The following is an 11,121-nucleotide window of genomic DNA, read 5'->3' on the forward strand; positions in this document are numbered from 1 at the left end:
AAAGGGAAAGGGAAAGGGAAAGGGAAAGGGAAAGGGAAAGGGAAAGGCAAAGGCAAAGGCAAAGGCAAAGGCAAAGGCAAAGGCAAAGGCAAAGGCAAAGGCAAAGGCAAAGGCAAAGGCAAAGGCAAAGGCAAAGGCTACCCAGACCCTTTCATCTAGTCTTCCTCTAACAGCTGCATCTCCTTGGTCTGATTTTGGAGTCCATCTTTGTATTCAACACTGGGACTGTGCCTGTGTATGCATGTACATGCGTGTATGTGTGTGTGTGTGTTTGTGCACATGAGAGAGACAGAGATAGAGAGATCTCATGTATGTTAGTTTGTTCAGCATTTCTACATATCTATTTCTACATAAAGGAGAGTTCCATTATCAACAGACATACTTATCAAAACTACTGAGCGAAAGTTCTGGCTACCTTCATTAATTAAAAACTTACATTCCTGTTGTTTTAACTATTTCATATGCTAGAAGCAAACTTTGTTTTTCCAGAGCATTGCCACAGCTTGGCAGATAATCTCCCTACCGGTGATACGCCCCTAACTGAGGCATGCTGCTCTGCTTCCTCTCATTCTCTCACCTGCAGTTCCCACCTGACTTTCTTTACTCAAGACAAAGCAGCAGAGGAGACAGAGGAGCTCTGCCCTGCATAGGACCTCACCAGAGGATGTCTGGACAAGACACTCTCTTCTCCCTAATGCTTCTTCCTTCAATATATCTTTCCGGGCTCATTTGCTAAGATAATGTTTTAGCCTGTGTTTCGTGCTGAAGTTTACAGGTGCCCAGCACCTTATATTACATTTTTCTCTGTGGTATAAAACTTCAGTTGGATAGAATATTCAGACTTTTTGTGGTTTTCTCTCAAGATTGAGAACGATGTTGATGAGACAAGATTAGATAAGTTGCTGGCTGACAGGTAATTTTCACAGGTAATTTCTCTCTATATTTGAAATTATTGTCATGATAAAATCATAGGATGATGGCTTTCTATGAATGAGCACAGAATATTGTAAGGAACAAAGTTATTTTGCCAGATAAAATGACTAATATATGATATTGGTCTCTGCACCACATCTTAAGATGGTATGAGAATATCATAATAATTTCTCTGTATCATATAATTTTAGGAGATGCATTGCTATGGGATGCCAAGTCTAGGGTTCCATGGGGTCCAAGGCAAGAGTAGTTCTAGCTTTTCTTCCAGGATGGAGATTGTGATCAAGGCCCATATACTAGAGACATACGTCTTTTCTGGTGTAGTGTTTGACAATTCTCCGAAAACTTTCAGCCAAATCCTAACCCAGCACCACAAGCAAATGAACTAGGAGGCATTGCGAAGGAAACCAGGATGCCCCCAGTAGGTATATTATCTTCAGTATCACCTCAGAGATATTCTGGGGTGGGAGCTTCCATTTTGGGAATTCTCAGGTTGATGTGCCATCAATTCAGTAAATGCCCAAAGTCATGGTTTCAGTGGGATGTTGACACTTGAATGTTTTGGCAATTACCCAGATTTATATGTACCTGCAGAGAACCACAAGGGAGGAGACAGGGCATAGGGCACAGGCTATCTGGCAATGATAGTAAAGACAGAGTACAGATCGGATGGCTAGGACAGTTGTGCTCATAAGATTCCAGAAGCTCCACTCTCCTGGGAGAATTTACAATTCAGGTCAAAGCTCTTCTCCTGGTGTGGAAATTTGTGGATTCATATGAGAGAAAATTTTCAAAAACTCTTGAGGTTTCTTTTGAGGTCCTATATAACTTGGTAGTATACTATCAAGTTTTTAGATACTGCTCTAAAGAGCTGTGGGTAGGAAAAAAACGATTGGCACAGAATATTGATACAACTTACATTTCAAGATTCTTAAATGTAAACCCTGCATCTTTAGGACCCTTAGGGTTTAGAGAAGCAAGTACATCTGAGCAAGATGACTTGAAAGAGGTCCTCTGTGATTCCCTCCCTAGCCCTCTACACACTTTTCTTCACCAAAACTGGTGAAGAAGTTTCCTTTCATGCTTGCAAAGCTGAGACATTTTCAGGATGATCCAATCCCAAAGGAACACTTTAGAGAAGAGGATGTTCTGTGACTCGTTGCCCAGGGTGGCTAGAGACTTGAAGGACAAGAGGAACTGGAGTTGTTACCAATGGCCCAAAAGTACAGGAGCTATCAGGCAGGGAACATGGGTAGCCTTGTAGAACTGAGCCATCGAAGCAATGCAAAGCTGTAAGTCGCATGTGACCATAAGGAACTTAATTTTGTAAAAAAAAAAAAAAAAGGTTGTAAGCAAACATTTCTCCAAGAATTCAGCTTTGCCTAAAACTTATATACTGTACAGGACTTCTGAATCACAGAATTCTGAGTAAAAAAAGTCTTGCTTTTATACTGCCAAATCTGTGGTGTGTGGTAATTTTTATACAGTAATTAAAAGGAAAAAAAAACCCACTAAACTGGGTTTTGCTATCTAGAATACCAAATATGCAGAAGTGGGTTTGGAATTGGAAGTGCAGAAAAGCCAGAAGAATTTTGAGGATATCAATTTGAGGTTGATTAATATAAAGAAGACTAGATTACCTTCAGCCAATGATTAGTATAAACAGCAGATGTTAAAGACAAGTCTGATGAGGATTCGTCACTCAAAAGTATTGGAAACAGGAGAAAGGTGAGCTTGGGGATACTAAAGCTGGGTAGAAAAGGAGTTCCTGAGTAATGGCTTCACAGAGTGGAGACATTTTCCAAGACATTGAAGGTACTGTCTGGATTATCTTTTCTGCTTAGAGTCAAATGGAGGAGATAGATTTTGAAAAGCTGCTCAACAAAAAGCATGCAGACTTGATGATCAGGAAAATTCTCAACCAGTTCAGGGATTCCCCTTTGTGACAAGAGTCGTGTTGAATAGTATAGATAATGGTCTCGTGTTGGATAGCATAGATAATGGGCTAGCTGTATGATTATACAGTCCTTTACTGGAGCCTTCAAAAGGTCAAAAGGTCAGCATGTTTATTTGTATCTGAGATCCTCTCAGAGTTTAGAGGTCTTTCTCTTGGAGCTTTTGAAACTAGGAGGACGTGGGCAGTTTAAGGGCAATGACCCTCCGCCACCTTCAGAGATGGAAGAGTGAGAAGATTAACTAAGAAGATTGTGTGTGTGGCTTTTGTCATAGAAACACCATGAAACATACATAGGGTCTTAAGACTGTCTGAAGCAGGGCAGCATGGAAAGAGGGGATGACTAGAATTCTACTGCTGAGAAGCAGATGACAAATGTCTCATCTGTCAGCCTATTACCATTCATGAAAGGGGGTTATCATTCATAGAAAGGGGGTGGGGCATCGCAGAGTGTGAAATCCTGAGCCCGGAGGGCTAGGTTAAACAGCCTAGGAATTAGAGACTAAGGTTGGTACCTATGGGCAGGTGGCATTCCGGATCTGGGGTTAGGAAGAGCTAAGTGTGCTCCCATCTCCCTGTGTGAGGACAGGCTGAACACTGCTGACAGGGTAGGGGAAAATGCTGCCTGAAGACAGGTGGCACTGTAAGTATAGGCTGCGCTCATGTCTTCCATTTGACCTTTAACCTTTTGGGGGAATGGGTTCCAGGTACCTGAGGAGGACTAAAGGATGAGCATTCTTAAAAAGACTTTGTATTAGTTTTGATATCTCATGGCAGGCCAGTGGCTCTGAAATAGAATTTAACCAAGCAGAGGGAACACTCTAAAGATATTTCTATTTTCCACCATATATTGGCTATAACTATATGACAGTCTCACTGACAAAGGAGCCCAGATGTATAAGATACAAAGATGCTGAAGTTGATCTAAGGAGATTCAGTTCCAGATGAAGACAGAAAGGAGCTTTGTGGAAAAAGAAGTCAACAAATGACAAACTGGGTGGCAAATGTGAAGGAACCCAAACTCAATGAGCCCCTTAGAAGCGGGGTATGGCTCCAAGTGCATTGAGTACAAGGGCTTTTTGTCTTTTTTTTTCTTGCTCAGAAAGAGCAAGAAAGTTCAGAGCCAAAGTTGAGAGCTGTCACTTGCTAATTGTGTGACCACAGAGAAAATTTTATCTCCTGAGTTTCAGTGTTTGTACCTATTTGTATAGTAGTGAAATATTGAGACAAAGCACGGGAAACAGCTAGCATATACCTTGGACCCAGAAAGAGATCCATAAATTACACAGTAATTACTGATACTAATATTGCTAGAGCAGAGTGGTAAAGCACAAGGTAGCTAGAAACACACGGCAGAATCAAATCGGACATTTCAAATAGAAATCAGATAAAGTTAATAACTAGAGGCAACAGGATTAAGCCAGATTCAGATACCAGAGTCATGGGCACAGTCTTTTTCATCTTTGCCTGGTTGCTCATGGCTGGCGGGAGGATACCCCGCGAAGGGACGTTATGTGCGCCACACCGGTGGCTGTGTAACTGGAAGATGACACATTCTGATGAGAATATAAAGCTTGCAGCTAACTGCAGTGACTCACTCGAAACCACAGGACCATTGATTCCCTAGTGCATCCCCTGGGTCTAGGTGGCAATAAACTGCAAAGTACAGAACTCATTAACACATAGTTCAGAAAGATGAAATGTGCAACATTTCTCATAAGCGTTATGACTTGCTGACTCCACTGTAAATTATACACATAAGCCTTCTGCTGTGTGTTCTGTTTTGAAATCTCAAGGTCTCCTTTAAGGCATAGTGTGACTCTAAGTAGTCCGTTTGCTTTTTCTTCCAGCACTGACACTGCGGACCTCCCTCTGCATTTGCGCTCTCTCCCCCCATCTGCTTCACGTATAGGGTGGAGCTATGGGCTCCTAATATATTGACAGTGAGAGGGCATGGTCCCAAACGTCTACATGGGATGACTCTTCATCCATTTACTCATTGTGTTCCAAGTTCCTTTCAGTGTGGTAAAACTTACAGCCCAGCCCTTCACTTTGCAAATTCCATGCCATTATAAGAAGACACTCCAACATAAATTGTTCCTCTTCTGGTAGTTTTAAAAACTACTCAATGCTGTCACAAAAATAGTATACAATTTTTTTCTATGTCAATAGAAACTCCAAGTAATGATACAGGAAGATTTGAGTTTCAAAGTTTAGCAGGAAAACAAAAATGTTAACTGAGAAAAAAATAAAAACTACAAAATGGGGTGAATTACATTGAGATTGAAATTAGTTAACTTGAGTATGACCACCTGCAACAAATTAAACATTTTCTTTCATATTGATAGATACACAAATATCTATATGTTTCTAATGTAATTTTAAGAGTAACTCCTGGCTCCTTCAAGGAAGACTCAACTCAGGGCAGTTAGGAAGTGCCTTTATTCTCATCAAATGCCTACACCACCTCCTCTTTCATTTCTTGGCTTTGTATCAAATCATACCATGGGTATCTGTCCCCGCTCTGGCCTCTGCTGATCTGATTGCTTCTTAATATGAGTTCCCTCATGTTAGCAATATTATTAGTTTAGCCGCAGTTGATCAAAGTCCAGAACTTGAAATAAACTTTTTGTCCTGGCTGACTGCAGTAGGGCTTAGCAACTCTCTTCCTATTAATTTTCCTCTCTTAGTTTAGGCCCTTAATTGCTACTGCATGCATTTGTGCACCACAGGATCTGCAGGATATGGAAGTGTCCTCTGCAATTTCCTTCAAATGCCTGGAATTGATTGCTTCTCATCCCCATGAAGTGCTCCAATGTTGAGGAAGGAAGGCAATGCCAATTACAAGGCGTTAGGGAGTGGGAAAAAGAACCTTTCAAAAATCATAGTGTTGCTTGGAAAAGAGACCCTCAGAGATGGTACCTGCCAGTGCTGGCCAGGCTCCTGTTTCCTCTGCACCCTTGCCCATTGTGACAGACACTCTCCCCCAACCCATGTCATGTAGAGGCCGAGGATGCTTTTGAGGAGGGAGGGAAAGCTATATGTAGCTGGATCTCAGTTTACAATAAAATGATATAAAATGAAAGTACTGTCAGTTGATGTAATATTTCACTGGTGCTGGCCGAGCCATTGTCACAGAAGCACTATGGTGGCACTTAGCAATGTGGTAACGTTCAGTGATCAAAACTGGATTTCAGCACCTTTATGTTTTCAGAAAACAGAATACAATATAAAAATAGCCGTAGACTTTGGGGACCTGGGGAACATGTCTTCGATTCTCTCTGAACACAAAGCTTGACTTCCACTCTTGACAGTCAGTCACTTGAATTTCTAGAAACATGAGAGATTCTTTGCAAAATGAACCATCTGCACGAATGCTAAGCCCCTATGCAGCTGAGGACCAGGCTCAAGAACTGTTCCCCTTGACCTCTCTCTGGTCCTCTCAGCCAATAACTTTTAGCTATGTTTTGCACAGTTAGGCAGTGGGGAGTTATTTTATTTATTATTCTTTTTAAAAAATTACTTTTGCTTGTGTGTGTGTATGTGTGTGTGTGTGTGTGTGTGTGTGTGTGAGAGAGAGAGAGAGAGAGAGTCAGTCACCTGTGGTTTGGTGTCCATGGAGGCCAGAAGAGAGCAACAGAGCCTCTAGAGCTAGAGTTACAAGAGGTTGTAAACTGCCTAACATGGGTGCTATGAACCAAACTGAGATCGTCTGCAAGGACAGAACGTCTAACCACTGAGCCACCTCTCCAGGCCCTTTTGATATTCTCTTTAATTTTTGAATCTGATGAAGTATATCCCAAGTATCAGAGTTCAAGAAATGTAATGGATAATTTGCCATTAAACAATGGTTAGATAAGGGGAAGATAGTAAATATTTTATGCAGAAAGAATTCAAAATTAAACTGGGTTTGTAACTTCCGATATGAAAATTTAATATCATTCCTCTAAATAATATTTTATGGCTAAAGAAGTTCATGTCAAGCAGGAGGTTTAATTAAGCAAAAGAAATAAGTCAGGAATCACCCAATTTAAAAATGTTTCCAGAGTTCTTTGGTTTGTCATTAAAACTTCGAAATGAACATAAGTAAGCTTATTAAGAGAATTGATTTTGCTCTGTTTACAGAACACTGAACAAGTTGAAATAAGTTCTCAATATAAGCCTACAAATGACAGGAAAAGTAGGGTGACAACCCAGAGATAGCCAATGTTTTCAACTGTCTTTTTTAAAATGGAAATTTTTGAATTTTGGAGATGGCTCATTGTGTGAGAGTACTTGTTTGGCATGAACCTGAGTTTGAATTTCCAGCTCTCATATAAAAAGCAGAGCATGGGGTGTGTACCTGTTACTCCAGCAGATACCCTTGAGCTGGAGTTAAGAGCAGCTGTGAGCCCACTGATGTGGGTGCTGAAAACCAAACTTAAGCAACAAGTTGTCTTAACCACTGAGCCATCACTACAGCTCCTACAGCTTCTTTCTGAGAAGAATAAAACATGATGGGATCTTCCTATCTTTAGTGATTATATAATTCTAAGAAAAAGTCAGATTTTTTAAAATGCTACGATGGAGCTGGAGAGATGGCTCAGTGGTTAAGAGCATGGGCTGTTCTTCCAAAGAGCCCATGTTCAAATCCCAGCACCCTCATGGCAGTTCACTACTGTCTATAATTCTAGTTCCAGAGGATCTGACACCTTTATACAGACATCCATAGAGGCAGAATACCAATGTAAATTAAAAACAACTCTAGAATGAAAAAAAAATGCTAGGATGATTAAGAACCAGATGTTTTTGTTTTGTTTTATTTTTCACAAGATTTCCCAGTTATCAGCTTTATAGGGAGAAACTTAAGAATTAACTTCAGGTACCATATTTGGCTATATTATCTGTTAAGTCTTGATTATTCATAAGGATCTGGTATAACTAACTTCCCTTTATGCAGTTTTTACAATGTTTCTAGGCAATATCTGTGCTCATTTAATCTTCTTAACAACTCATGGGGATGGATATCAATGTTATCCTCATAGCCAAAGATGTTGAGCTGTTTACAAGTTATATAATGTCCCTAAAGCCACATAGCTGTCAAGTATTTGCCCCTAGATGGGTTGATCCCAGTTATTTTTTAAAAGCTGCTGTACTGTTGGTACAGCCCTTGTGAATTTTTTTTTTTTTTTTTTTTTTTTTTTTTTTTTTTTTTTTTTTTTTTTGCTTTTAATTTTGAGATGAACCCATTTTGAAAAACATCAGTTTCAAGGAACCTCAATATCAAAGTCTTGGGTTTGGGGTTATTATCATTCTAGTCCTACCCTTGTTCACATAGATCCATCCAGCAGATAGAGAATTGATGGTGTTAGAACCTTTCAGTAGTGCTCATTTGATGCAGTAGAATTGCTTTAATGTTCTAAAAGGGCTCAAAACTGTCAGTGTCTCTTTCCATATTTTTAATAGTGTGATTCTCTGAGTTAATAAGGCACTATAATTAAATGCTCTATAAGAAATAAGATAATCATAATAAAATTATGTTACAAGCTGACTTAAAATATCACCCAAAATTTCCCCTTGCTGTCATTTTTGAGGGGGTTAAGGAGAATGAAGAAAACTGCCATGATTGCATTTTTATTTTTAACATAATGACATTGTTTTCACAAGAAAGTTTCCACGGGTTTCTAAGATCAAATCTACAAACTCACCAGAGTGTATACCCATGACCCTGGGATTCTCTGTTCACAATGTTGTCATGTCTAAGGCCAGTCCCCATCTGTGCACTAAATCTCATCTTCTTTCCTACGCAAGATCATCACCACCACCCCCAAAAAATCTTCCCAATCTTTGTCCCACTACTTTCCATCTTCTAGATCTTTTCTAAATGTGTGCCATAATGTCTTCCATCTAACAAATATTCTTCTTGGTCCCACCCCTCTTTAGACAATACCATTATTCTATAGCCCGAACTCAGTGTCTAGCTTTTCCCTCTCCAATTCTCCTTCTACATTTCATTTTAATATTCTTCAACACATAAATCACATACATATATATTAAATAGTATGATATTTTGGTACATATGTACACCGTATGGTGTATAAATCAGAGTAAACATATATACGCACCATAAAAGTTTTCTATTTTTATGGCGAAACACTTAAAATTCTTTTCTAAAGCATGTAAAAAATACACACTAAATCAGTATTATCTGCAGTCAGCCATACTGTGTGACAGCACGCCAGAATTTCTTATTCCTGTCTAGTCACGATTTAGCATGCTCTGATTACTCTTTCCCTGTCCTGTGCACCACAGCCCATGTTAACCACTGTGCTCTCAGTTTCTATGAGATCAGCATGTTTCACTTCCACACGGGTGGAATCATGCATGTGCTGCTTGTCTTTCTGGCTCATTTCATTTAATGGTGAAACTGACAAGAGTTGTCACAACTGACAAGGGTTCAACTCTTAGAACTAATTTGCGTTTTTTATTTCTTACCTGTTCATGAATTGATGGGCAATTGGATTGTTTCCATTTTTTCACTGATATAAATAGTGCTTCAATAAACATGTAAGTGCAGCTGTCTCTTCAACATACTACTTTAATTTTCTTTGGCTATATCTCTAGTATTAGGATTGATGGTTATGGGTGGTTCTTTGCTCCATACTGTCATTCAAAACTCACCTTCCCATCAATTGTACACATGTTCAGCTTTTAAAATCCTCTCTGGCACTTGTTACCTTTTTCATTTTTCACAGTAGTCATTCCAGCCCAGAATGAGGTCATGTGCAAGGTTCCCGTAATTTTCATTTTCCCTGAGGATTAGTGATGAGGAACATTTTTTTTTTTTTTACTCCTGTTCTCTTGAACCATTGTCTCCTCCAACTTCTGCAACATTGTGCTTGCCATGGTTGCCCCTGACCTCCAGTTCCTCCTGACTAATCCCAGTGGGCAAATCTCAGGTCTCATATTTCTGGAGCTATTATGATAGAATTGATCAGAGCCTTGTCTTTGGAAAAGGTTTTGATTACTTCTAGGAAGCCATTCCACCCACAGTGGTACCTTCTTCTTAGTAAACTTGGGTGGGTCTTCCTCATTCTTCTATCTCCTAAACTTTGGAATGTCCTGGGGGATTAATCATTTAAGTATGAATATTATCTAGAATCTAACTAATTTTTTTTTGTGGTTCCTCTATGTATCCTTGGCTATCCTGGACTCACCAGAACTTGCTGGCCTTGAACTCACAGAGATCTGCCTACCTTTGCTTCCCTGAGTATTGGGGTTATACGTGTGCACTTTCGTTCCCAGCTAACTTACTACCTTAATATAACTTCACATCATTTATATGCTGAGTAGTACCAATTAAGATTTCTTTTGAAGTCTGTACTTACATACCCAACTGTGTCAATGTTAAATGCCAAAGCTGTGGTTCTGCTTTTCCCTCCAGACCTACCCCATCCTTTCTTTCCTGTTCTCAACACAGAACAGGTCTCCCAGTGTTGACCCGACAGTCTTGGAGTCATTGTTGATTCTTATTTTCCCTTCATACATTTACCTGCTGACATGTCTTTAAAATAATCATAACTCTGTCTTTAAAATATAATTGGAAGCGTTGCATCAGTCTCTTAGTTTCCTAATGAACTCCTCTACCTCCTCCTTTCCTGTTTCAATGTTTCACCTTCATGTTCTTTTATGAAAAGCAGCCATGCTGATTATTACAAAACTCACTTTGGATTATATTGGTTCTCTGTCAAAAATGCACCAATGGTGTTTCTACCCAGTAGAAATAAAATCCAAGTCTATCAGCCTCAAAGGCCCTGCCTGATCTTCCTCCCTGTGTTGTACCAATGTGTGTTGGGTCTCATATTCCGCTCCTTCCCACCTGCTTCTGCTTTAGCTGCAGCTATCTGCTTCCTCATCCATGAGCTTCCTAGCATCTCTCTCTCTCTCTGCCTTTTGTACTTGTGGTTTCCTGCATCTAGAACCCTAACCCTCCTCCTCCAAGATGTCTGCACAACCCACTTTTCATTTCATTGAAGGACCCAAACAAATGTCACGCTAGTGAGAACATTCTCAATGACCCCCTTTTCCTATTGCCATCTATCATCCTGCCCTAGATTTTCCTCCGCATTTATCACCCCTGGCACATATGTCTTTAAATACTACCTCCACTTATTTTCTTAGAACATACACTCATAAGAAAAGGAAATTTGTGTGTGTGTGTGTGTGTGTGTGTGTGTGTGTGTGTGTGTGTGTGT

General features: G+C 39.9%; 1 protein-coding gene across 1 annotated transcript in view; it reads left to right on the forward strand.

Moving 5' to 3' along the window:
* Positions 1-11,121, forward strand: part of Ccdc148 (coiled-coil domain containing 148) — a 225,082-nt gene that overhangs the window by 148,713 nt on the left and 65,248 nt on the right. The gene's annotated exons all lie outside the window — the stretch shown is intronic.

Source organism: Psammomys obesus, unplaced genomic scaffold, assembly GCF_907164565.1.
Source record: "Psammomys obesus unplaced genomic scaffold, mPsaObe1.curated_primary_1811, whole genome shotgun sequence".
NCBI lineage: Eukaryota > Metazoa > Chordata > Mammalia > Rodentia > Muridae > Psammomys > Psammomys obesus.